The 27,228-nt window shown below is 49.3% G+C and overlaps 1 protein-coding gene across 3 annotated transcripts in view; it reads right to left on the reverse strand.

Annotated features, from left to right (window-relative positions):
* Bcor (BCL6 corepressor) overlaps positions 1–11,434 on the reverse strand; it is a 122,947-nt gene extending 111,513 nt beyond the window's left edge. For 2 of the 3 annotated variants that reach the window (XM_029473170.1, XM_029473169.1), the window contains exon 1: positions 11,117–11,434. The gene's annotated coding sequence lies outside the window, so the exon portion shown is untranslated. The remainder of the gene's footprint in view (positions 1–11,116) is intronic. The other variant, XM_029473165.1, reaches the window with a different exon arrangement.
* Positions 11,435–27,228: the final 15,794 nt, after the last annotated feature.

Genomic DNA, 27,228 nt, shown 5'->3' on the forward strand with positions numbered 1-27,228 from the left:
GGGTCAAGACTGAAGGGGCATCTCTTAGACCACAACTGCTGGCCACTCTTCTCTGGCAGCCTGGCCTCAGGGCAGGAGTCTTAGTCCCCTGTGTAGAAACTAAGACCAAAGGCTGGAAAGGCTCCCTCCAATTGTTCACAGCTTTGGGACGGCCTGCCTTTGCCTCTAATGTACACTTTCAGGAGCTTTGAGATAGTCTCACACTGTACCTGGCGCTCATTATATAACCCAGGCTAGCTCATGTAGTGTGGGGATTACACCATAAGCCACCATACTTGATAGATGCACATTTGGAAACAATTCTTCCTCCTTTCCCCTCTCTTTCCTCCTTTTTTGGTGGTCCTAGCTAAAGCACACCCCCAAAACAGTAAGTGGGCCCCAAAGTACCCATTACTAAACCACCAGTCCTATATGCAATCCTTTCTTCTAATTCAAACTCCAAGCCAGCAAGACTCAGACTCAGCCAAGGGCTACAATCCCTGCCCCTTCCCCAGGCTGCATTCCAGACACCCGGTCCTCACTATCCTTCTTTTTTTTTTTTTTTTTGTTGTTGTTGTTGTTGTTGTTTTTTTCGAGACGGGGTTTCTCTGTATAGCCCTGGCTGTCCTGGAACTCATTTTGTAGACCAGGCTGGCCTCAAACTCAGAAATCCACCTGCCTCTGCCTCCCGAGTGCTGGGATTAAAGGCGTGCGCCACCACGCCCGGCTCTCACTATCCTTCTTAAAGGAAAAAGGCAGGATAGTTACTGAGAGTTTATTATGACCTTCCTAGAACTTCCTGGGCAATTTCTTCATCTGATATTTTCCTAACCTTTATGAACATAGACATTTTCATGCCCATTTTACAGATGAGGAAACCGAGGTCCCAGGAGAGTAAACACTGTTTGGGGCAGAGCTCTTATGTCAAACTTAAATATATCTTGCTTTCCCACCACAGCTGTGATTGTCCAAACATTTGAATGGCTTACTTTGTGCCAGGTCTACAGATAAATAAAATAGTTGCTGCTCTTGCAAGTATTAAACTCTGTAGAACTTAGTAGGGAGCAGTGGCATAGAGAGATAGTTCGAGTACCTCGGGAAATGTCCTGAACACCTCACCTTACATGACCACTCACAGCTTCAGTGCTAGCTGCTGGCTGCCCTGTATGCCTGTTTCTTTCTATGGGGTCTGTACCCACACACCTAACAGCAGACCTGACCTCCTCACCCCTCAACTGATCTGATTGGGTAACTTATTTGGCCTCCGAGGTACAGGAGGAGAAAGCTTAGACTCTGGCAACCTCAGGCTGACTTGGTTGAGAAATGGGCTCAGGGGCCCCCGGCACACATGCTGAGAGGCCCTTGCAAGGTTTTCATTGCTGCCTGTTAAAGGGCTTTGGGCTTCCTCTGATGAAAGGCGTTTAAGTGCATCTGGTTATGATTACAGGGGAGGAGAAAGCCAGGCGGTCTCTGGGGCTTTGGACCAGTCATCTGGCTCTGCCTTCCTCCTCCCAGCAGAGCTGGCTGCTGGTGAGGCCAGGAGGCCAGGTGTGGGGGCAGGCAGGAAGCAGAGGCAGTCAAGACCCTCCGACTCTCCAAGACGCCTGACCCAGGCCCTGGCTCTAGCAAGCGGCATTCCCAGAAACAGGCTGGTGACTCACAAATGCCAGGCTCTTCTGAGAAAGCCAAGCTCGGGGTGGTGGGTGCCCACTTCTACCTAACAGCTCTTTACTGATTTCTACCCGCTTCAATCCCGTCCCAAGAACCCGAGGCCCCTCTGCCCTGCTCCCTCTGAGTACAGCCTTTTGCCTCAAGAGTTTCTGAAAATGATTTAAAATGAAGGGGGCGGGGGCGAGGAGGAAGCATCCTAAAACGCACTTTTGAAAAGTTTAAAAAAAAAAAAAAAAAAAAACCACCTCACCTCAACTGGTTTTTTTCTTTTCAGCTAGTCTGATATAATTTTCCATAAAACAAAAGAATAAACATTAAAAACGTTCGCTCACACTGTAATGAACAACCATTCTTAAAGAAGGGACGAGATATGAAAAATAGGTTGTCCCAAGCCACCGTGTGTCCCGCACCTGTCTCTGTGTGTGCATAAAAAAAGCTCTTGGGGGATCGGATGGGTTAAACACCCTCTCAGTCCTAGAAACGAAAATGCATTTTCTTCTTCCCGCCCTGGTTTAATCCTGCTGCGTGTTATTATTGTCAAGTCTCTTCGCACCACCGTTTCTAAAAAGAAAACCCGTGGGTCTGCACGGCCCTCTGCCGCCTGCTCGGCTTTTATTGTGCACGCAGCCGGGTCTGCGTGGATCCAGCACGTCGTGACAGTCTTGCAGGCGATCGCGGACACCCTCGGAATGGCATTTCGATCTGAGCTAGGAGCATTGTCTCAGAGGCCACACACACACACACACACACACACACACACACACACACACACACACACAGGGGTTGCAGACCCCTTAGCCAGCCCTTCTCGTAACCCATAATTAGAGATGACCTTTGAGAAAGGCAATTAAAATATGGTAATGGTCGATGCACTTGCTTGTTTCCAAAAAGGCAAATAAATAAAACAGGTGCTGGCTTTAGCCAGCTCCACCTGGCCGGGCCGGAGAGACTCCTGTGGCTCATGAATGAACTCTTTCTCCAGAGAAGCTTCAGCTACCTACGTGAGCGAGGGTTCCACCCCCTACTACTTTCTCTTCCCCTCCCCCACCCACGCTCGAGCAGCCGGGAGCTTGTGACGGCAGCGGGGCTTTGTCATCGACACGCACACGCACGCACCCGGCCACCGCGGGACTGTGGCGGCTGCCGTGTTGTAGCCTTGCTCACCGCGTTCTCCTCCCCGCCCCCTCTTTTAAAGAGCTGCTCCGGACCCTTTCTTTCCATCCTTTCCATGGGCCTTCGCGGCCAGTAGTATGGGGGTGGGGGTTCCCTCCGGGTGCGGGATGGCCAGAGAGGACTCTGAACCCAAAAAGAGGTCAAGATACGCGGACCCCACGGCTTTGTTTTGCCCCTTGCTCCTGCCCTGAGGTCGGCAAAGCCCTCGCCAAGCTAAAGATCTACTGGCAAATAGGCAGGCGCATTGGAAAATACCAGCACTTCCCCAGGACCAAAGTGGACTGTGACCCCTCTACACCCCTGAATTCACTCGGGGTTTGGTCTGGGTGGAGAGCATGCCCCCCCCCCGCAGGATCTCCCTTCCACAAGTGGCTCTCCCAACCCAGACAAATTGCAGCGTCATTATGGTGGCTCCTGTTGCTTGAGGCCTCCGGGTTACTTGGGCTTCACGCGCACCCCACTTCTACACTGCGCAGAGGGCCGGGAGGGGGTGGGGGCAGGGACCCGGGATCCCTGGGGACTGCCTGGGGGAGAAACCGCATCGGGCCTTCTTCCCATTCCTCCCGGCTGCCTTCCGGGACCATGAGCACGGAGCCAGAGCGGCCTCTCGCCTTTCATTACCGGGCCTACGAAAGCAGCAGCCCAGGCAAATATGTAGCTATTAAAATTAATCGCCCTGCGTTGTCAGCTGAACATAATGCAAATTATTTATGGGCTGTCTGCGCAATATTTATCATCGTGCAGGCTCCAGGCGCTTAGTGCCTTCTGGCCTACCCCGCCCGCCCTGGCCCGCGGAGGCCGAAGATGAACGCAGGCTGCAGCGGCCCAAGGGGAGATCTGGGCACCCGAATAGGCTTCCCAGGACGAGGCTGTGTATCAGTCTGTCTTCCAGGCCCAGAGATTCACTTTAGTTTCTATCGTACATCGCTAATATTTTTGGAGGCCTACTACGTGCAAAATTGAGAGGCCTGAGAAACTAAGGGGGTGTGTGTGACCATTTTAAACACACTTCTGAATCACAGGCAGGACGTGAGTCCGAGCGGCGATGCAGGCAGATCTTTGGCTGCCTAAAAGAGTCTAATGAGACCTCAAATCAGTGCCCCAACCTGGGAAAGCCAGTTCTCCAAAACTGGATTTGCACTGGAAGAAACTATGGGCATTGGATGTGCCCAATAGATCCCGGCTCAGTTGGAACAGGAATTCGGCATCCTCGGAGCCCTAGAACTTGTTTGGTGACCGCAGATAACAGATTAACTGCTAATAGTCGAAATCCTCCGAGCGTTTAGTTTATCACTGCTGGGGGCCCCTAGGTATTCATTGCACTTTTTTTATATGTAAAAACAGCCTTGCTACCTCCCAAACGGCTTTTGTTTCTCTTTCAAATACAGTGTTCTCGAAAACAGCAGCAACACGCCACCCCACCCCCTCTCCAACCTCGCCTTCTGGTTTAAAAAACACAAAACAAAAACCAGGAGGAAAAATAATCTATAAGACAATCCCCCCCTACTGGTCGGCGCTGGCGTAAGGGCTTTTTCCGCAGACCGAGACGCCCAAGGCTGCCGAGGTAAACAAGCTTTCTGAACCTCGGTTAAATCACGAAGGGGAAGAGCCGAGGCTGCCAGGCAGGGGGAAGCCTGGAGATCCAGCTTGGGCATCCAGGCGGGAAGGGTTTAGGGTTTAGGACAGTGAGCTGGAGGCTGGTTAGCCCTAGCCAGAGGCCGCGCGTAGCCAAGGAAGTGAGAGGGAGGCCGGTGGAGCTCAAGCAGAGACTCTCCACTACATCACCTCTAACCCCACCCCGCGCCAAATTAGAGAGGTTGGGTTAAAGCTCTGCCTAGGCCTTTATCCCTTTTGCACCTGGCCACCACCCCAGGCCAGTAGGATTGCTTGAATCCTTCAGGGAAGATTACAGGGAACCCCTCACCTCCCCATTCTGAGTAGTTCTAGGCCTTCAGGAAACACCAGCAGGCCTAAGTCTTTCCTTTCATATTCATTTTAAGCCAAGTCGTTGCCTTGCTTCCTGGTCTTCGCCCAGCAGACCTACATCACCTTGCAGTTCAAAACTGTCAAGCCCTACTTCCGGGTCCCAGATTTTGTGTGTGTGTGTGTGTGTGTGTGTGTGTGTGGTGGGTGGGCTATCTACCAGCATCTGCTCTCCAGACCTACATTAGGGGGACAAGGCCAGGAAGCTACTTTGAATTTATATTCTTCCGGTTCTTGTCTTAAAATGTGGTTTAATCCATTTTAAAGGACTATTTTCGTTCTCATTAACCTCGAATTTTAATGGTGAATTTTTCTTAGAGCATTCCAAAGATTCGCCCATTCTTCAGAAACTTAATTTGAAGTGATGTAAAAGAGAGGGGTGGGGACTCCTGGTCTGAACGTGGGTTCGGATTGACTGTATCTTCCACAGCCTTGCAGGGATTCGGGGGTGGCCTTAGTTCTACTGTCTTCATTAACAAAGCTCTGGTGCTTTCCATGTGTGGGAGAGACCCTGACCACAGCGAAATGGACGGGCCAAGCTGCCTTTGCAAAGCACTTTAACACTTCCAGCCTCTTCAATCTACCCAAGGAGGGCAGAGGTAGTGTTAATTCTCACTTACCGAGGAGGAGGCTGCCTCTACTAGCCCCCAAGTTTCAAAGTGTTTGTGTTCATTGAAGTGTGGTCAGGAGCCAAGTGCAACCTGTCTGCTCCCGTGGATTACCCATCCTACCCTGGATCAGTGTCATTTGGTTAAAATGCTGCACCGTTTTTGTTTTGGTTTGTTTTCTGGAAGCTGCCTACCCTTTTCCCGCTTCAGATGATTTCCCTTCATAGCCTAAAAAAAACCCCAGGAATTGTCTGTGTCAATTCCGACTCCCGGCCACGGAGGGCTATTTTAAAGTGTTTCTGCAGACAGACCCTCTGGCCCCTCCGGAAGTGTTTTATGGACCTGTGAGTCCAGTTAATCCCAGGAGGCGAGGAAGGATCAGTCCGGGGTGTGGGAATCCTGTGTTTAGGTTATCCTTATGGGACTTTGGGGGGGGGGGGGATGACACTTAGTGACTTTGGCAATAATGTGCCCTCTCTCCATGAAACTCGAGATTTGAACCAACGAGGAAGGAGACAGGACAGGCCCCCCATCGAGGTGTGGCCTGGGGAGGAGGGGTACACTCTGGGACCACAGTGAACTTGGTAGGCAAAGTCGAGAGCACAGTTCTGTGAGCCAATCCCCCACCCCAACCCCCGGCCCTGACTTTATCTTTCCAGCCTGTGGAAAGCGAGAGAGCCGCGACCCGGGAAGGAGCCTTAAAGAAACATTCAGGAGCGACTCGCGACTCGACACTGGAAGATGGCAGCGGCTCCCCTGGGTTTCAAGGTTCCAAAAAAGGTGTTCTGCCTTAAGGAGTGAGGACTCCTGCGCTCGCTCTCTCTCTCTCTTCTCTCTCTCTCTACTGGACAGTCTCCCCCAGGGTCCCCAAACCACTAAGCCCCCAAGTGGATGTCACACTGTGGTCCACATAAGCTGTGCTGTGCAAACCTACTAGTCCTCTTGGGAGATAGGATTTACTCTCCCGACCCCAAATTCAGACACAGGCTAGGTCTCCTATTTTTACTCCTGTGTCTCTCGGAAGCACGGGTAGAATAGATCCTCTCTAGCAGCTGCCACTTCTCGGGGGACAAGGGAGTCCATAGGCCTGGCTGTGCGTGTGCCCCAGGCTTTAGCAGCGTGTGCACATGTGCGGGCTAGGGAGGAGGGGCACAGCCTTCCCCACCTGGACTCTTCGAAGCAAACAATCGCCGCGAGCTTTCGAAGCACCAGAGCGAGCCAGGAAGAGGAAGGGAAAGTGAAGGCCTGGAGCGCGCTTGGAAAGCGTGTTTGTGCGCGCGCTTGGGGGAATCGGGAGCTGGTGGTAATCGGGCTGGATTGAGGGCAAACAACCGGATCCAGCCGTCCCAACTGGGCTCTCCAGCCCCAAGCTGGGGGAGCTTAGCTCAGGGCTGGCGCCTCAAGTGGAGAGAAGCCTGGAGCTTCTGGAGGCGCCACTAGGCATCTAGCCAGATCCACCGGAGGAGCCTAGGGGCGCGCCTGGAGACGGGGGACCTGCACGAACCAGTCACCACCGCGGGTGGCAGTTTACCTAAGCCTCACAGGACCACTGAAGATAGGCGATAAGGAGTTCCTGAGCAATCGGCTACCCCCAGGCCCTAGTCACCTCCGGCGGACGTGACTGCCTGATGCTATGCGGCTAGGTGGGCTAGGGGCCTTTGCACTGTCTCCCTTGGCCCTTTCTGTGCCGCAGAGTCACGAGTCACGGTAGATTCTGTTACCTAAGTCTGGAGTTTTCCTTGCGGCGGCGGGGGCAGTGTTCTGGGGGGAAGGAGGTGGGGAGACAAAACGACATGCTCTCCTGTGTGGTTAAAAGATCCTGGATAGGGGGTGGGTGGGGGTGGGTGGGGGGTGGGGGACAGCCAAAGATGTTGGGCATCTCAAGCCACAAAATTTTGGGAGGGTTGGGAGGGAGGTTTTTTCCCTCAGGGGTAAAAAAAACCCTTAAATCACACAGGCTACAGCGTGGGAGAGGTCACACGGCCCTCTTAGGGCTTTGGGCAAGCTGCTTAACAGTTCTGGACCCCAGGGGCGACACAATTAAGGCAAGGAAAGCAGTCTTAGTGTCCACCTCATAATAGAGTTGGTCAGAGGAGAATAGGCTTCCTGTGTGTAGACCACGCCAGTGCCACATATGCTTGCTAGGATATTATTGTATTCCCTTCCTATGGGCAAGGGGGGGGGGACACTCTTCCCCCAAGTTAAAGTTACCCCAGGTCTCTCGGGAGGCATGTTTGGGCAAAGTGGAGAGTACGTTCACTATTTTTGTCCACAAGATAGTTAAAGCAAAAATGTCCTCAAACTATCTCTTGACTCCTTAACCTTAAAGGCCTGACTTGGTGGTGTGAAAGAGTAGCTTCCCCCAGCCCTTACAGTCTCACGCTGGATCCCAGGTGGGCCCAGGCTTTAAGGCAATCCTCTGCTTTGGTTTCCCGAGTGCTGGAACTGTAAGGAAGAGCTAGCAAGCCTGGGGACTGGGCTCTCTGCTGGCATTCATTTAGTTTGGATTACTGTCAAGTTCCAGGCAGGGATCAGACACCTCATCTTTACACTCTCCCCGTGGTCTTGAAGGACACAGCAGGGGTCTTTCAGAATACTCTCCTAGCCCACCTTTGTTCAAGGTGATTTTTCAAGATGCGATTCAAAGCTACCTCGTTCTTGGTGAGGCTGGGTGAAAGGCAAGTCCTCTGCCATTAGTGGACTACATTTTACTAACACCCAAATATAAATAATGTTCATGTGAACAGGACTGGTCAGATTCCTATTTGGGAAAGGTTCTCCTTGCTGTCTGGCATGGTAGGGAGATGTGTGCAGGCAGCAAAGAAGGGCCTGAAGAGTCCAATACAACTCATAACATGAGGCCGCTTTTTTTTTTTTCTTTCTCAAAGACAAGACATTTCTCCTAAGCGGCTACCGGCGGTAGACTAATCACTTAAATGTGCTGGCGATGGGCTGTGGCTCTTAGTAGATCCTTATCTGAGCTGTGAATGCCAGGTTGCCAGCCCCGCGAAAGACAAAGAACACAGACGCTTCTACGGTTCGCTCCTGAGAGCCTGGGTCACCTCTGGAGCTTGCCCTGTACAGTCTCTATCTACCCCCGCCCCCTCCAAGCTGTGACTGATCTGCCTCTGAAACAAATTCCTCAGACCCAAACCAGAATTCCAGTTCTCGAGCGCCACCCGTTGAGTTCACATCTCCCCTCCTCGGAGGCCGCGTGGTGCGCAAGTGAGAGTCCGAGGGCGGCGGCCTTGGCAGCAGCATCGTTCTGTGGCCTCCTCCTGCCCGCACCCTGCGGCACGTACGCAGGAAAAGAAAGGCAAGAGAGAAACGTGGGTTGTAAGAGCTAAGTACAAACAACCTTGCAGGAGTGTGCAAGGAAGAGTAAGCAGCATCAAGTAGAAACTACAACTAAAATAGTCTCTTCGAGTTCTATTAATCAAAGATTACTCGAAGGTGCAGCGTAATGGGGACTCTTTTACCTTAGGACACATTGTACCAAGATGATTGGGTTCAGGTCAGAACCTCCAGAAGACATGTTTCATGATAAGTAGACAGCAAGGTTCGCATCTACAGATTAACCTGTTTTCATCTTATTTTTAACTGAATCAGTGTATTTGATTGTGGGGGAGGGAATGTCGCTTGAAATACACACGATGAATCCGTATTTAACTGGGATAAGTTCCCGTAGCTGTCTAACCACATTTGTTTGGTCCCTGTGAGAATCCACGTTTTCTAGCCTCAAGAGGGGCAGGCGGCCCTCATGGCTCCTCCCTCGGCGGTTTCCTGGCGAGGCGCCCATCCTCCCCTAGCACCGGGAACAGAGACAGCCACATTAATACTCCCGGGCAGCCTGTTCTGACCTATACTGTCATTTTTTCCATCGGTCAGGATCAGGCTGGGGTGGGGGTAGCGCTCCTCCGAGGGGCTTTGCACGGATCGTTGGGTTTTCCCCGGCGAACTTAACACGGAGGCGAAGGGGGCAGATGGAAACCAGGCCTCGGCTGGCCGGGCGCGTAAGCGCCGCACTCGGCAGCTCGACGCAAAGCCAGGGCTGGATTTTCGAGGCCCGGGCCCGGCGGCTTTCCGGGGCCGGCGAGATCCTTTCTCTCCAGGTTGAGCTAACATGGTCTCCTAATTCCGCCCCGGGAGACAGCAGCTGTGCGGCGAGAGGGGAGGGTGGGGGGAACCCACAACTTTCCCACCAGAAGAGTGAGTGGCGAACAGGAGTGATGAAGGCCCACCCCGATTCCGTGCACGTAGCGGCACGGCATCTAATCAGTGTCACTGCCAGAAAAGCGCTTCCGTGCAGGGCGACACCCCCGCCCCTGCCAACCTGCAGGGGTGCGGGGGGGGATGCAAATGGCGTCTCCTGTTGTCCCAGACTTTGCTCAGCACCCGCTGCCGCAACCATAAACAGACGCTACAGTGGCCTGAGGTGTAGTGTCTGGAAGGAACACCTACACGCGGGGACCCGGGTGTCCCTCGCGCTCCAGGGTCATAGTTAAAGGAACTAATGCACCAGTCCTAGCTTCGAGACTATTCCCTCCTCCCTCACCTCCGGAAGAGCCACCCTTCCTCAACTGGGCTGTGTGGGGAGGAGTACAGGAAACTTTGCAAGAGAGGAACGGGGGTGGCTTTCTCGTCCCAGGCTAGCCCACACTACTACACTCTTTCCAGGCCTCAGACCTGAGCATCGTGGACTCCCCTAGAAAGAGGAGTATATTCCAGGGCACTGGAGACTGAGAGCGACACCAAAGTTCCTAAGGGTTCTTGGCAGGTGACCAAGTTTGTGTCCCTAACCCTCCCACGCAAGAGTATTACGCGCCAATTTGTGCACGTGTGCGGCCCAATCCACCGGGCCGCGAAGCCATCACAGGCTTCAGTGGTGCAGGTGGTTTCTCTCCAGTATCCCCCATCGACCCCCATAACACTCCCGAGGAGGCCCAGTGTCTCTCTCTCTCTCTCAGTCTCTCTCTCTCTCTCTCTCTCTCTCTCTCTCTCTCTCTCTCTCTCCCCCCCCCCCGGGAGAAGGGTGTGAATTCGTGCGCGCCACTGACTCACATCTTGCTAAGCCACCTCTGTCGCCCTCGCACCCTCCCCCAAGCGTAGTGGGGCGCCCCTGGGACTCAGGCAAGGATGGCTGTTCCAGCCGTTCCGGGATTTGCTTCAGAGAAGAAAACAAGGCCGATGACTGCGAGAGTGGCGCCTCCCTGTTCGGGTCTCAGCCACTCCCGCAATCTCCGCGTGGATCTCCCTCTTGCTAGGAGGGAGCCCCGCTGGAGTCCCTCTGTCCCCCAAATGCCCCCCCCCCCGCCATCGTCCTCCTCTCGCCCGCGCCGCACCACGCGGAGCTCGGAGCGCCCTGACTCCCACACCACCCCCTGCATAACGCGCTCGTCTCCGGGGCTCGAGCTCCGGGTTCCCCACGCTCCCGGAGCCCCGACTACCGGGCTTCCACCTTGGGCTGCGAAAGCCGCCGCCCCGCGCCACCCTCGCCCCGCCGGGCCCTTGTCTTAGCCCGGCTCCCCTGGCAGCTGCACGGCCACCGCCGCACGTGACCCGCCCCCGTCGCGGCTTCCGCTGAGCTGCCTGTTCCGGAGCACAATTTCTGCTCTGACGCGGGGTCTCTCGGGCCCTGGCGTCCTCTCCTCCCTGCTCCCCGCCCCCCTTCCGGGTACGAGAACTCAAAACAACTCTCTGACCTTCGGGGGGGACTAGCTCCGACTTCCACCGACTCCGGCATTCCGTTCAAACCCAGCAGCCTCGGCTTCTAAGATTTCACTCCGCGCCTGGCTGGGAGGAGGGGGTGATGTCTCCGGGAGGGGGTGTCTCAGATCGAAAGAGCCACTTCACGCTCTTTCCCTTTCTCCGAAGTGAGTTTGGAGACTATCCGGCGGCCTTAGGGAAACCCGAGTAGCCGCGCGCACAAGGACCCCTCCCTCTGCACACTCCGCCTTGTCTACCGTGACCCGATTTCCAGGGTCAGCGGCAGAGGGCCTGCCTGGCCAGCTTCAGAAATAGCACCAAGCAGGGGTCTGTGGACCCGGGAGTCCTGGGGTGAGAGAACTGTGCTAATACTGATGCCTCTCACTCTCATGCTCTGTGCTAGGTAGGGCCTTGGTTGGCAGAGCAGGAAACTGAGGCACAGAGAAAAGTAATTATATCGCTGGTTCAATTGTCCTGCAAGTTATGTGAGAATGTGAACCCAAGACTCTCAAAGTGGAGGTTGGTTAAACAGCCTGTAGCAGCAGCCACCTTGTCCAAAGTACAGACACAGCTGGAAAACCTGGCGTTCACTTGATGCCTATATATTTGCATGGAGTACTGTGGTTAGCATATAGTATGTAGAAAATGAGTGTCTGAACAAATGATTGACAAGCCCACTGGTGGCAAGTAAGTTTACAGAAAGCGCTAACCATTGTTCATCCGAAGAGGATTGTCTTGGTTGAATAAAACCTATAGCTTTCCCCGCTTTCTAGTTTTCTTTTTCTGTCTTTCTTTTGTCTCTCTTTTTGAATGTTTCCAGATAACAGGAAACCTTATTCAAAAATATATTAACCTCCCATCCCTACCCTTGCCTCCACCTCTACCCTAGTCAGTCATCCCTGCAAGCAATTGAAGGCACATTTATAAAAAAAAAACTGCTGCTCTCTCTCTCTCTCTCTCTCTCTCTCTCTCTCTCTCTCTCTCTCTCTCTCTCTCTCTCTCTCTCTCTCTCTCTCTCTCACGCACACACACACACACACACCTTATTATTTATTGTATAGACACTCCATGCTGAGAGACAGGCTGAACAAGGTTCATTGACTTCCCTTCTAGTAGGGCGGAGCTGGGGAATCCACTTAAGTATTGCAGTTCTGTGGCTAGTTTTTGGTTTTATGAGGCTGCCTCACTCTATATGTAGGTATCCCGGGGCAAGTCTGGAAGCCATGGCAACCCTCCTGCCTCACTATCCTCACTGCTGGGATTACAAATAGGCATGGACTACCCCTCTGGGCTTGGGTTTTTGTTTTTTGTTTTTGTTTTGTTTTGTTTTTTGTTTTGTTTTTATTACTTTTTAAATTGTGTGTGTGTGTATTTATGTGCATTCGAGTGCTGGTGCCCTCAGAGGTCAGCAGCGTCCTCAGATTTCCTCCAGCTGAAGTTACAGGTGCTGGTGAGCCTGCTAAGGCAGGCACTGGGAACCGAACTCAGCTCCTCTCGCTGCTGAGCTCTTAGTTGCTGAGCCATCACTCTAGCCTATGGTTATTTTATTTTTATTAATTCAAGGACCACACTGCACAGCTTGCTTCCGAGTGGCAGAGTCCTCGGCGGCTGGGAGGCCACACTCAGTGGGGTGGCACTCGTGATCACGACGCTGCTTTCCTGTTCCTTCTGGTGGCCTAAGACGGTGCACAATTCAAAACATTCTTCTATTTAGATAGTGCAGCAGAACACATTTTATACCATGGCCCAGCCCTAAATCTTAGCAATGAACCCTTTCACTCTATCATCTGGTGGTCATGCGACAAGAGCAGGGTTTACTTATGTTTACCTGAAGAAAACCCTGCCCTTTATTCAGTCCTGTCCTGCAAGCATGTATGAAGGAAGCTGAGCAGGGAATGGGAAAGATGCCTGTTCTGTTTCTGATTATGACTGTAATCCTGCGTCCTCCTCCGCATCTCACCCTCCCTCGCCACCCCTCCCTCTCCTTCTGACAGTTGTCTATTTTGGCTCACGTTCCTATGATTATTGACCGAGAAATGAAAATGTGTATTTTCTCTCTAAGTTACAACCCAATCTGGATTCCAAGGCTGGGATTCTGGCTGCCTCTTTTACAGTCTGGTCTGGAATGGCCAAAAGGACCCTGTAACCTCAGTCTGAGGCCTATCCAGCATTGGAAGTGTCCATTTTCCAACTTCACCAGCTGATAATAGTTGGAAACAGCCTCTTGGAAACTCACTCCCTTGAGCAGAACTGATGCTGGTGAGCACTGAAGTGGAGGTTCGAGATGCTAATTTGATTTATTATCTGTGTACAGCCCAGGGAAGAGAAAAGCTCATAAAAGTGTTCTAGGCTGGTCATTCTAAATGTGAGCGTTTATTTATCTGCAAAGCTGCCGAATGTCCCTGCAGGAAGTCGAGGGCTCAGCAACCCCTGACTGCACAGACAAAAGTCTCCCCTGCACACTGGGCTGCTTTGATTGTTTCCAAGAGCTTTGTGCTTTCCCTGGGGAAGAGGAGAGTCACAGAGGCAGTTTTCTTCCTCTTTTCTCACGCTGCAGAGGAAGTGATGTTGTGGAAACAGTAGCATTGACTTGGCCAGCAAACCACGTGGGACAGGAGTTGGGAAAAGCTCCAGGCAAGGTGGTGGCACTCTGAGGGCTCTACTCTCCGGGCTGTAGGGCTCCAGGCCCCAGGAAACTCCAGCTGGCTTTGAGCATGGGGACTATGGGGTGCATACAGCTGGCTTGAAGTAAGAGAAGCCATACTTGGAAATGATTTCCCAGGGACAAGGATTCCCAAGGTCTTATGGGTAATTCTGAAGCTGTTGAGTCTGGTTCCGATTAGGAAGGCACAAAGCTGATAGTGGGTTTAGGGGCACATTTCGTTCACTCCTATTTTACAATCTTTTGGGGGTGGGGTGGCAGCTCGAGAAATGTCTCAGAAGAGTATTTGCTTCCCAATCAGACCCCAGGACCCCATTACAACCCAGGGATCCCCATAGATGCAGGAAGATCCCCAGAGCTTTGCTGCCCTCCCGCTGAACTGGGATACAAGCACCCGCTTAAGGGAAAGAACTTGCCTCAGAGAAATAGGCAGAGTTGCAGAAAGCACACCCAGTGCCCTGTGATGTTTCCACATTCCCACACAAATTTGAACACCCACGCACACACATGTTTGAATGCACTTGACAGGCAGTCAGATCTGTAGATATACCAATAAATAACATTTTAAAAAACTGTTTTGTTTTTTAATCTATTTGTGCTGGGTGTGGTGGTGGTGCATGGCTTTAATCCCAGTCCTCAGGAAGCAGAGGCAGGTGGATCTATGTGAATTTGAGGCCAGCCTGGTCTACAGAGTGAGTTCTAGGACAGCCAGGGCTACACAGAGAAATCTTGTCTCAGAAAAAAAAAAGATTTATTTTTATTTTATGTGTATAGGCATTTTGCCTTGGATGTAAATGACTATGCACTACATGCATCCATGCCTGGTGTCCTCAGAGGCCAAAAGAAGGTGTTAGGTCCTCTGGAACTTGAGTTATATTCAACTATAAACCATCACATGGGTGCTGGGAAACAAACTCGGGTCCTCTGCAAGAGCAGCCAGTGCTCTTAACTGCCAAGCCATTTCTGCAGCTCTAAATCGGTTATTAAAATCTGTCTTATTTGTAGTGCTAAGGATGGACCCCAGAACCTTGCCCATGTGAGAAGAGCACTCTATCATTTTGCATGCCTCCCCACCCCATGCCCCTCATTTATTCTTCCTTCCCTTATTAAGCATTTGTTAGTTGCTCACTATGCCAGGTCGGCTGTGTAGTATTGAGCAAAAGACACACAGTCCCTGTGCCTGCAGAAGTTGCAGGTTACAGTTCTACCAATCAAATCCTTCGTGTACTCCTGCCTTGGCATCTGACCCTCTCTTCAAACTCATTTCCTCCTCCTCCTCCTGCTCCTCTTCTTCCTGTTCTTCCTCCTCCTCCTCCTCTCTTCCTCCCCCTCCTCTTTTTCTCTTAATTCACTGGTGGGGGTGAAAGAACTGGGATAAATCTCTCCCTTCTGTATTTTACTTTATTTTGTTGCCAGAGACAACAGCCAGAGCTTTGTACTTACTATGCAAGTACTCTACCACTGAGCTACATCCTCAACTCCACTACCAATCCTCCAGTCTCTTTTAAAAAAAAAGTTTTATATTTCAGTGTATGCATGTGTGTGTCTGTGTGTGTGTGTGTGTGTATGAGTGTGTGTAGAGCTCAACACTTATGTGAAGATCAGACAACTATTGACAGTCAGTTGGTTCTCTCATGTCACGTGAGTCCCAGGCATCAAACAAACTCAGGTTGGTTGTTGTTATTGGTAGCAAGTGCCTTTACCAGATGAGCCATCTTGCTGCCCGCCCCTCCTGACCCTTCATAACAACCCTTCTTGCTCTTCCTCTGCCATTTATTTTCTCTTCTGCAAACAGGGCTTGAGGGGAATAGTGGCACAAGCCTTTATTCCCAGCACTTGGGAAGCACAAGAAGGTGGATCTCTGAGTTTGAAGTCAGCTTGGTCTGCATAGAGTGTTCCCAGCCAAGTAGGTCTCATAGGGAGACTCTGTCTTTTAAAACTGGCCTTGAAAGTTAAGCAGTTTTACCTCTATTTCCCAGGTACTGAGATTGTAGATATGAACTACCACGCCTACCCCCACCCCTCACTTATTTCACTTTTGTTTTTTGAAACAGGGTTTCTATGGAGCCCTAGCTGTTCTGGAACTCGCCATGTAGACCAGGCTGGACTGGAACTTACAGAGATCCACTTGTTTCTGCCTTGAGTGTTGGGATTAAAGGTGTTCACCAACACTGCCAGGCTCCACCTAGTTCTTCTTAATTAATTATAGTACCCACTATATTGTTACTATATAACCCAAGCTGTCCTACAACTCTGCCGTGTATCCAAGGATGTGTATATCCCAGGACTGTCTCCAATTTGTACTCCTCCATCTTAATTTTCAACCTATTCTTATATTTTGTTTGAGGGGGAATTTTAGGTGCTTTTGGAAATAATTTTATAAGGGAGAAGGAATTTTAACCTGGTCAGCTGTGAATGCTCAGGCAAAGAACATACACATGGGAGCAGCTTCAGAGAACTGTTTTGAGTTTATTGGGGTGGGGTGGGGGGTGGGGTGGGGGAAACAGGCTATTTAAACCTCTGGGGCATGAGTAGGGACCATGAGGATGAGTGTACAGATTGAACTGGGCCAGGGTGCTTGGGATGCTTCGTTTGCATGAAGAGGAATTTTAGGTGCTTTTGGACATGACCTCATAAAGGGAAAGGAAGCGTAACCTGGCTACCAGATGCTGTGATTTCCTCTCTGGTGAGTCAAGGCTGCTAGGCACAGGGCTATGTGTGCCAGGACATGCAGGTCCAGGACAGAGAAGTATCGATCCTATTCGATCCTACTCCTGCCAATCTCAGGATAAGATTTCCAGGGTTTGGACACACCTCAACCGCATTCTTGCTCCAGGCCTGCTCCTCCCAGTCCCATGGTTCCTTGGCCCTAGAGCCACCCAAGATAACTTTACCTCTTCATTCCTGAGAGCAGAGCCCTTACTTCCCAGTCGCCCTTTGTTCAGCCCCACTCCCAACACTGAGATTGCCTCAGGGGTGTTTCCCATAAAATTTGTGGGCCATATTGAAACTCTTAGCGGGGAGATTCAGTGTCTGCAATTTGCCCCTGCAGAGGCCTGGGGGTTCTGTTGCTTTAGGCTCTAGTCAATTTCCTTCTTTTCCTGCCATTACTGTGGGTGGATTTACCTAATTGACAAAAGAAAGTTCCTCAACCCAACCAACCAAACCAACCAACAAACAAAAAGCCAAAACTTTAGGCTGGCAAGATAGTAAAGATGCTTGCTTAAAACCAGGCAGTAGTGCCACAAACCTTTAATCCCAGCACTCAGGAGACAGAGGCAGGCAGCTCTCTGAATTTGAGGCCAGTCAGGTCTACAGAGTGAAACCAAACAAATAAAAAGATGCTTGCTCAGAAAGCAAGTTGAGTTTGCTCTCTGGATCCCATGTAAATGTAGGAAAACAAACTGACTCTACAAAGTAGTCTGCTGAACTCTGTACACCTCTGTCTGTCTCTGTCTTGCTCTCTCTCTCTCTCTCTCTCTCTCTCACACACACACACACACACACACACACATACACACACACAGAGTTTTAAAAAGTAAAAAGTATGCCAAACACTAATGTGTTTCAGCATCATTTCAGCACTTGGGAGGCAGAGGCAAGTAGATTTCTGAGTTCGAGGCCAACCTGGTCTCTAGAGTGAGTTTCAGGACAGCCAGCATTACACAGAGAAACCCTGTCTTGAAAAAAAAAAGATAGATAGATAGATAGATAGATAGATAGATAGATAGATAGATAGATAGATAGAGAGAGAGAGATAGAAAAAAGAAAAAGATATAAAAAAAGAAAAAGATAGATTTGTACTTTATACTATTGGGTTAAAGGGCCATCTTTGCCCTTTACCCTGGTGTGTGATATTAGGCAAGTTAGTCTCTGAGTTTCTGTTTTCAATGTTTTAATTTTGACACAGAGTCTGATGTATCCCTAACTGGCCTAGAATTCACTATGTAGCTTGTGATGATTCTCCTGCCTTAGCATCCCAAGTGATGAGATTGGAAGCATGAGACAGGGCCACACTGTATGAACCTTCACTTCTTTAGAACAGCCTGGGGCTGTTCTAAACAGAACAGCCTGGCACTGGGGCTGTAGCTATGTGGCAGAGCACCTGCCTATCCTGCCCAAAGCCCCAGGCTCCATCCCTAGCACCACACCAAAAGGAAACAAAAGGACATTTTTGTTGTTGTTTCTCTTCTTTCTCCTTGGCTAGGAAACAATTTTTGGCAGAAAGGCCTTCAGAAATTTTAATGTGAAAATGACTGCCTGCTCTTGTTGGTTTCTTCTAAAGATTTGTTTGTTTGTTTGTTTGCTTGCTTGTTTTTTGAGATAGTATCTTCTGTTGCTCTAGCTCATCTCAAACTCACTAGGTAAATAAGCATGAGATTGGAAGACATGAGGCATGACTTGCCTGATTTGTCTACCTCCACTTCCAGAAAGCTCCTACAACAAGCCACTTTATCAGGCTTGACTTCTTACTTTCTTCCTCCCTCTTCCCCTCCCTCCATGTCGCCTATCTTTTGCTTGGGCAACATGGTCATAGTAGAGAAAAGTCAGGGTTACACAGGGCTTAGCAATCAGCATTGGGGCCCTTCTTGCCAAAGGTGAATGCAACCATCACAAAGCACCAGTTACAACTGCATCCTGCACTTAGCCTGGCCTCCTCCTTTTCCATGCCTCCCCTCTACATAACTGCTTCTGCTTCCTCTCCTTCCTCCTTTGCCTCCTCCTCCCCATCCTGACTATTCTCTTCTTCCCCCTGGTATTGGGAGTTTGATCTCTCAGTATTTCAGCAGCAGCTCTGGAAACGGGAACTTTACATTCCAGCATGTGGCCAACTACTTCCCGAGTGGTCAGGGCCTTTTTTCACCTAGCATTGGTCTAGGGGGGCTTTTCCTCCAGAGACAGCACTGCCAGAAGCACAACTTGATCTTCTAGATCAATGCCCTCCATTGAGGCTATATTATATATGATCCTTGATCTGGACATCAGAGACTCAGAAGCAAACCCAGATACCAAAGCAGAACCACAAAAGGGAGACTGGCAGGCATCACCCTTGGGAACACTCCAGCTTTCAGAGTGGGGCAATCATATGTGGTTGTGTCTTTAGCACTGGGAAGGGGAGGGGGGAAGAGATACAATTACAGTGAATGGAATTCATTGCAACAAATACAAAGAGATACAATGTGAGTGAGAGCCCATTCCTGACCATCATTGCAAGGGCTATAGGAAGCCCTGAGCTGAGAGCAAGATACAGAAAGGTACTGGGAACATCAGCATCTCCAGCCTATTTGACACCTAAGTCCCTTTGATGGTCAAACCCTAGTCCTTGACAGGTGTGGTGGTACATGCTTATTACCCCAATGCAGGGAGGTAGAGGAAGGAGGGGGGTCATAAGTTCAAGGCTAGCCTCAGCTATACCTTGTTTCGAGAAAAAAAAAAAAAAAAAAAAAAAACAAAAGCTTCTAGTCTTGTTTCAAATCCAGTCTCTTCCACTTAGGAAATGTCTCAGATTCCTATGTGGGAGTTACTACAAGTGAGTGGTCCTAGGCCTTCCTAATACTGTGGCATTTTAATATAGTTCCTATGTTGTGGTGATCCCAATCATAAAATTATTTTTTGTTGCTACTTCATAACTGTAATTTTGCTATGTTAGGAGCTGTAATGTAGATTTTTTGTTTGTTTTTACTTTTTATTTTTTGGAGATAGAGGTTTGTCAAAGGGGTCACACCCCACAGATTGAGAACTCCTACTAAAAGTCCCATGTGGCAGCTCATAACCATCTGTAATTCCAGTTCCAGAGGATCTGATATGCTCTTCTGGCCTCTGGAGACACCAAGGATGCATCTGATACACAGACATATATGCAGGGAAAGCATATATATATACATACATATAATGAAAATATTTCTTAAATCTTAAAAGAAAATTATCCTTTCTAGGCCAGGGGTGTGTTGGAACACACCTTGGATCTCAGAGCTTGGGAGGCAGAGGCAGATGGATCTCTGAGTTCAACGCCAGACTGATCTACAGAACAAGTTCCAGGATAGCCAAGGTTGTTACACAGAGAGACTCTGTCTGGAAAAAAACAAAAACCAACAATTATTTTTTTCATCTTCTATATGAGAAAATTTAATTAAATTTCCCAGAGTCAAAGCTCAGAAATGATACATCTGGAAACTGGGGAAAAAAATACACACACAATACAAGCAATGCTGTATCATATCCTTATGTGAGTATCATCTCCAGGGTGTGTGGGGGGCGGGGTGACATACAGGTATGTGTAGTGCACTCCTAGGTAGGGCTCATGTGTGGAGCTCAGAGAACTACTGTGAGTGTCAGTCTTTGGGTACCTTCTATCTTTGGTTTTGTGTCAGAGTTTCTCATTGATCTAGAACTTTACCATGTAAGTCAGACTAACTGATGAATCTTCCAGAGTGTGACTTTTTCTACCATCCAGTCTCACCATGGCTGGTGGTATAGGCCTTGGCCTCTGGGCACTGGGTCAAGTTTTTTACATGGGCTCTGGGCAAAGCAGGTCTTCAGGCTTCAGTGTGCAGAGCTTTACTGACTGAGAGATCTCCCCAGCCATCGAAGTGCTTTACTGAGAGATCTCCCCAGCGATCTGGTGTTTTGTTTATTTGGTTGGTTGGTTGTTTTTTTGTTTTCTTGTTGTTTGTTTGTTTGTTGTTGTTTGTTTTTCCTGGAACTGAGAATTGAAGCCAGGGCTCTACCAGTGGGCTAAATCCCCAAGTGCTTTGTTGTTGTAGTTTTGTTTGTGTTTTGTTCTGTATTGTCACCCTCATCATTCCTCTTGCATGAATCATGTGGATCAATCAACTTGATTGGATTGAGAAGTGGCTGAGACATCAGTAAAGCATGCCTCCCGCTGAGTTTCCAAAGAGGACTAAGAGAGGAAGGCCCAGCATCCTGAGGTGGAGGTGGGGGCGGGGGGCATCACTCATAGACTAGGGCCACAGGTGCGGGTGGATCAGGGCAAAAAGGAGACAACTTGAAGTACAAGCAAGTGTGAACTGCTCTGGCCTAGCAGGTCCTTTGCGCCTTCCATGAGGTCTCTAACATGCCCAAGCCAAACTCCTCCTATTAAGCTGTTTTTCTCAGGTACTCTGTACAACGAAAGACTGATGCTCTCTTCCTGGCATATAGGGATATGGACCTCTTCTTCCCTCTCCTGCTTCCAGACTTCAATGTGATCTTTCTAAAACACATCTTGCCAATCTTCTTGTGCTTTTTCTTTTTTTTTTTCAAATTAGTTTATTCATGCATTTTGTTATTTTCTTAAATATATGCTTTACTTTTAATTTTATGTGTATGGCCATAAGTGGATGTTGGATCCCTGGAACTGGAGTTACAGGAGGTTGTGAGCTGTCACGTGGGTACGGGGAATTAATTGAAACTGGGTCCTCTGCAAGAATGCCTTGTGCTCTTAACCACTAAACCTCCACCACCACCACCACCACCCCCTCCTCCTCCTCTTCCTCCTCTTCTTCCTCTTCCTCTTCCTCCACCACCTCCACCACCACCACCCCCTCCTCCTCCTCTTCCTCCTCTTCTTCCTCTTCCTCTTCCTCCACCACCTCCACCACCACCACCACCTCCTCTTCCTCTTCTTCCTCTTCCTCCACCACCACCTCCTCCTCTTCCTCCTCTTCCTCTTCCTCCACCTCCTCCTCCTCTTCCTCTTCCTCTTCCTCCTCCACCACCACCACCACCTCCTGCTGCTGCTGCTGCTTTTTAAATCTTTTTGAAAAAGTTTTTGTTGATTCTTTGTGAGTTTCACATCATTTTACCCCAATCCCACTGATCTCTCTTTCCCTGTATCTCTGCTCTCCACCCTTGCAACCTCCCCATAAGAGAAAACAGAAGGATAAACAAACAAACAAAGCATAAAAAGCATTTTGTGGAAGTTCTACTGTGTCCCAGTGTATATATACCCTTTTGCCCCCACATCTTCACTTGCAGATGTTCACTGCAATGAGGCTTTGGTCTGGTTCAAGGCCTCCCAGCTTCTGCAACATCATCAATACTGGATCCTCACCTGGACTCCTCTCAGATATTATCCTGTTGTTGCCCAGTGTCATGAGATTCTGTACCATTGAATCTGCAGGACCGACTCCTTCATGAACTCCAGCAGTTCACAGATGATCCCTACTGTGGTGTTGGGGTGGGCCAACTCAGAGCCCTGGATCTGGGCCTGGTGGTAGCTGAACTGGTCAGCCTGCAAGCTTTCCTGTACCCACTCTACAAGTGTAAGCTCTCCAGTGCTGCCCTGGCTATCTCACCCAATGCTGGAGCTGGCAAGTGGCAGGGCAAGCTCTCCCAATCTCAGACGCTTGGGGAGGTTCACCCTTGCCTTTGCCATCAGAGCCAGCTCTACTGGGCTGCCCAGGCAAGGTACAGGGCCTGCTTCCCAAGTGTTGCAGCCGGTGAAGGGTAAGAGCAGCTCTCCTGCTCTCATGACCCCAGAGTCAGCTCTTTTGCCTGCTGAAGATGATAAGGGGCAAGGCAAAGGGAGGGCATCTCTCCCTTGCCCATGCCACTGTACAACAAAGTAGTGGTGGGGCCAGTTCACCCTTGCTCCTGCCACCAGAGCCAAGCCATCTTCTTAATCCCGGCTTATTTATTTATGACAGGGCCTCATGTAGCTGAGGCTGACCTCAAATTCGCTGTCTAGCCAAACATAACCTTGAATTCGTGCTCCCCCTGTGAGTGCTGAAATCACCATTCGCGGTTTATGCAGTGTTGAGAATTGAACCCAGGACATCTAACTGAGCTACATTCCCAGCCCTTCCTCCATCTCATGTCTGCTCTGAATGTCTGCCCTTCTTAGTGCCCTGGCTTCTGGTCATCCTTTAATTCTCAGTTACAGCACTATGACCTGGGAACCATTCCTGAAACCACAAGCTGTCCTTGTTCTCATTACAGCACAAAAGCAGGCTGCTGCCTTGGTAACCTGTCTGTCCCCTACTGGACTGCAAGCCACCAAGGCCAGGAATGTTGTCCTTTTTGTCCCCATCCCCATCCCCTTTGCACAGGGAACCCTCAGAGTTTAATTCAGTTGCTGGCATAAACATTGGTGCTTTATAAGTAGATAACTCACGCCACCACCCCCTTATACAGCTTCATCTTTCTTTACCTAGTTCTCAATCAATCAATGGGTCTCTCCAGCTTTATTGCCTATTTCCAACCATTCCCAAGGACTTTAGGCAGCGAGCAGGTGCTTCTTTTCCTGTGAAGGTGTGTGAGTGACAATATTTTCTGAAGCAATGATCAGGACACGTGATCTGACACATGCTTTAACACATGGGACAGAATATTTTAAATCCCCACTGACTGGGCAGATTTGGGCAGTGTGGTTCCATTGTGGAAGTTGTGGGGGAGGGGGCAGCCAAGGACCAGGGACTCATTATGCACCCCTGGAACGGGCAGAATACTCACTGCCTTCAGGACCTCTGCCATGTGGGGAGTGGCCCCCAGAGCTAGCCCAAGACGGAGTTGAATTTGTGGCAGAAACAAGCAGTCATTAAGACCATATGCTCTATTTCTAATCGATGGCTGTTAGATGTAATTCCCCGACATTTCATTCATTTTTACTGCCTCCCCTTCAGGGGCAAGAAGAACAGCGTTGTTAGGCTGCATTTATGGATGAGGGGACTCTGAAGCAGAGAGGTTAAATGGCTCAGCCCCAGTCCCCAAGTGAATCAGACACACAGCCAGCCTCGGAACCAGAATTCCGACTTGAGCTTCTATGCCAAGATCCCTCGGGGCACATTTCCTCTCATTTGCATAAATCATCAACATTTTTTTTTCCAGGCTTGTGCTGAGAAAGCCCCTTTTCAAACAGCGGAAACTCCTTTTGCCTTCTGTCGCTAGAGTTTGATTTTATGAACCAAATTCTTTTACTTCAACAGGGAGAGTTGTTATTTTCCCTTCCGTTGAGCCCTTTTCGAAAGAGGTCATGACCTTTGCTTCTAGATGCAATGGAACTGGGGGAGCCCGCCTGAATGAAACATGATCTGGAGCCCATATCAAGTGTAATTTCAACTAATGTTCAAAATACCATGCGCTTGCTTATAAATCTTGCCTCCTGGCAGGTTATCAGAAAACTAAGAATGGTTAGATGCTGCTCCTAGGTTTGAACTCTGCGGGGCGGAAGGCACGCTTCCAACACTCAGATCGGATTCCTGGAGTTAGAAATCAGAAACTGGACATGTCAGGGCCACACAAGCTCGGAGACATTGCAGTTGGGAAATCTGTAGAAACTCATACCTGTCATGGCTGCTATGTGGGCCAGGACTTCTAATTAGCCTCATAATTACATAATTGCTCACGATCCTTTCAGGTCCTGAAGAAATTCTTAGCTTGTGACCTCATGTGCTTCCTGGTCCTTCGGTGACTCTGTGGGTACGAACCTCACTTCCTGGGAACCCAGCAGTGCTTAGCACATTGCTGACTCCTGAAGAATTGCACTGATTCTCTGGAGAGAGAGGGAAATCTTTGCTATGTGTTTGGGGAAAGCTTCCCCTCCCTGTCTTGTTCCTTACATTAGATACTCAAAAGAATTTATGCCCGCCTGCTCTGTTTTTGTTTGTGTGTGTGTTTGTTTGTTTGCCATAAGGGGGCCGGGAAAAAGTAATAGTTCTCTCCTAAATCTTTAGTGAGATACAATTTAGCCTAGATTTGTCTACACGGTATTCTTTTACTTTATAGTACTTACCAGACTGGTCACCTATTATGGCAATAATGGTGCAAATCAGAAGTTTTCAGCACAGCCAAACTCAGCCTTAGATTTCTTGTTGCTGCTGTGGAAATAGCTGGGGTGGGGATGGGGATGGGGTCTGCTGAATTTAGCCCAGTTGTCTTGTCCTTCATCTTGGGCCAACACCTTTTCTCCTTCTCTCCACCCCCCTCCCTCTGTCACTAGCTCTCACCCTATAGTCAAGGATGTAGTTTTCAGCTACTGTCTCAACATCATGCTCCCCCCAGGCATAATGATACTGGACTATCATTGAAGCTGTAAGCAAGCCCTCTTTTATGAAAGTTGTCTTGGTCATAGTGTTTTCTTACAGCAATAGAGTAGTGACTAGAACAGGGGGGCTTAAAGGGCATATATCTGCTTATGTTGGGTCCTCCTGAGGCCTTACATATGATGGGACACTCTTTCTCTGGGTCCTTAGGTGTTCTTTCTTCTGGGCATAGCATCTCTCTCTCTCTCTCTCTCTCTCTCTCTCTCTCTCTCTCTCTTTCTGTTGTTTGTTTGTTTGTTTGTTTGTTGTTTTTGTTTGTTTGTTTTTTGAGACAGGGTTTCTCTGTGTAGCCTCGGCTGTCCTGGAACTCACTCTGTAGACCAGGCTGGCTTTGAACTCAGAAATCTGTCTGACTCTGCCTCCTAAGTGCTGGGATTAAAGGCCTGCACCACCACTGCCTGGCTACACAGCATCTCTTGGTGTCTCTGTGTGCGTAAATTCCTTCCTCTTATAAGCATTCTACTTAGACTGAATTAGGGTCCACCTCCCACCCCATCACCATTCACTTCACAACCTTTATATTTTTATTTCTTGTGTGTGTGTGTGTGTGTGTGTGTCTGTGGTATGCATGGCATGTATGCATATTGTCAAATGTGTGGTCATGTGTATATGTGCAGGTACCCACACTCTTGGAAGCTTGTGTATGAAGGCCCTAAATTAATGTTGGCCATCTTCCTAAGTAGCTCTTTATTTTATCTATCTATCTATCTATCTATCTATCTATCTATCTATCTATCTATCTGTCTGTCTGTCTGTCTGTCTGTCTGTCTATCCATCCATCTGTCCATCTGTCTGTCTGTCTGTCTAGGGACAGTCTCATTATATAGCCTTGGCTGTCCTGAAACTAATTATGAACAGCAGGCTGGCCCCACACTGAGAGAGTTCCATCTGCCTCTGCCTCTGCCTCTCAAGCACTAGAATTAAAAACATATATCATCCCACCACCTAGCAACCATTTGGGGGGGGGGGCAAGGTCTCTCACTGAACCCAAAGTTCACTAATTCTGGCTAGTCTAACTAGCCAACTTGTCCTAGGAATCTTATCTGCCTCTTGAATGCTGGGATTCCAGGCAACCAGCATACTTCCCTGACTTTCACATCTGTCCCGGGGATCTGAACTCTGGTCCTGATGCTTGCCCAACAAGCACCTTTTCTGTTGAGCCATCTGCCCAGCACTCATCATCCTTTGAAAGTCTCTACTTCCAACTGTGGTCACATTTTGAGGCTAGTGTCAGTACCTCCAGTTGTAGGAGGGGAGGGTGACCGTGTGGTTCATCAGATCATCACCCCTCTCCACTCCCTCTTGAGCTGTGTGCCTCCCTCTCCCTGGACTTTGGCCTTGACTGTGTGACATGATTTAGTTCAATAGACTGTGAGCAGGTGCTTAACCAGAAAAAGGATTTCTACATGGCTGCCCCATTTGACCTGCCTTTTGCTCTCTAGGGATCTGACCTAGAAGAGAATGAGCCACCATGCAGGCAATCTCCTGTAATTCTGGTACGGGTGGCTGACGTACAAGGATCCTGAGTTCAAGGCTGATTTTACCAACATGATAAATTTGGAACCGGCCAGGATTTTGTAGCAAAACCCTGGGGTGAGAGGAGCGAGGGGAGGGAGAGGGAGACAGAGGAGGGAGAGACACCGGGCCTAACTTGGGCTTTTGAAACCTTAGAGCCCACCCCCCACCCAGTGACATGCTTCCTCCAATAAGGTACACCTACTCCAACAAGCCACACCTCCTAATCCTTCTAATCCTATTTAAGAGTTTTATTTCCTGGTAGCTAAGCATTCAAATATATGAGCCTATGAGGTCCATCCTTATTCAAACCATCCCCCTCCAGATCCCCCAGACCCTGTCAGTGGCATTTTGCTATAGTAGCCTGACTAGATTAACACTTCCTGAAAAGCACTTTGGGCCAAGGCTGTGCCTTACTTCCTGTGTGGTTCCACTAATATAAGCAGTATGTTAACTCATGTAAATATTTATGTGTCTTTGTGGAATTAATACATGCAATTTCAAAATCCAGTCACAATTCATGATCAAAAGTATGAGAATCCTGTCCAAGTATATCTAAGTAAAAGCTAGATGTGGTGGGTTGTAACACTTGGGTGGTGTTCAGTGAGTTTCAGGCCAGCCTGGTCTACAGAAAGAGTTCCAGAACTGTTTCAAAACAACAACAACAAGAACACCTCAGGCAAAAATAACATAAGAAGGAAATTTCTTTTGTGAGACAGCTGAGAATATTCTACAATGGTTCTATTTTTCTTTTCTTTTCTTTTTTCCTTTTTCTTTTTTTCTTTTTCCTCAAGAGTTCTCTGTATAAGGCTGGAACTCACTCTGTAGACCAGGCTGGCCTCGAACTCAGAAATCTGCCTGCCTCTGCCTCTGCCTCTGCCTCTGCCTC

This window comes from Mus caroli, chromosome X (assembly GCF_900094665.2).
Source record: "Mus caroli chromosome X, CAROLI_EIJ_v1.1, whole genome shotgun sequence".
NCBI lineage: Eukaryota > Metazoa > Chordata > Mammalia > Rodentia > Muridae > Mus > Mus caroli.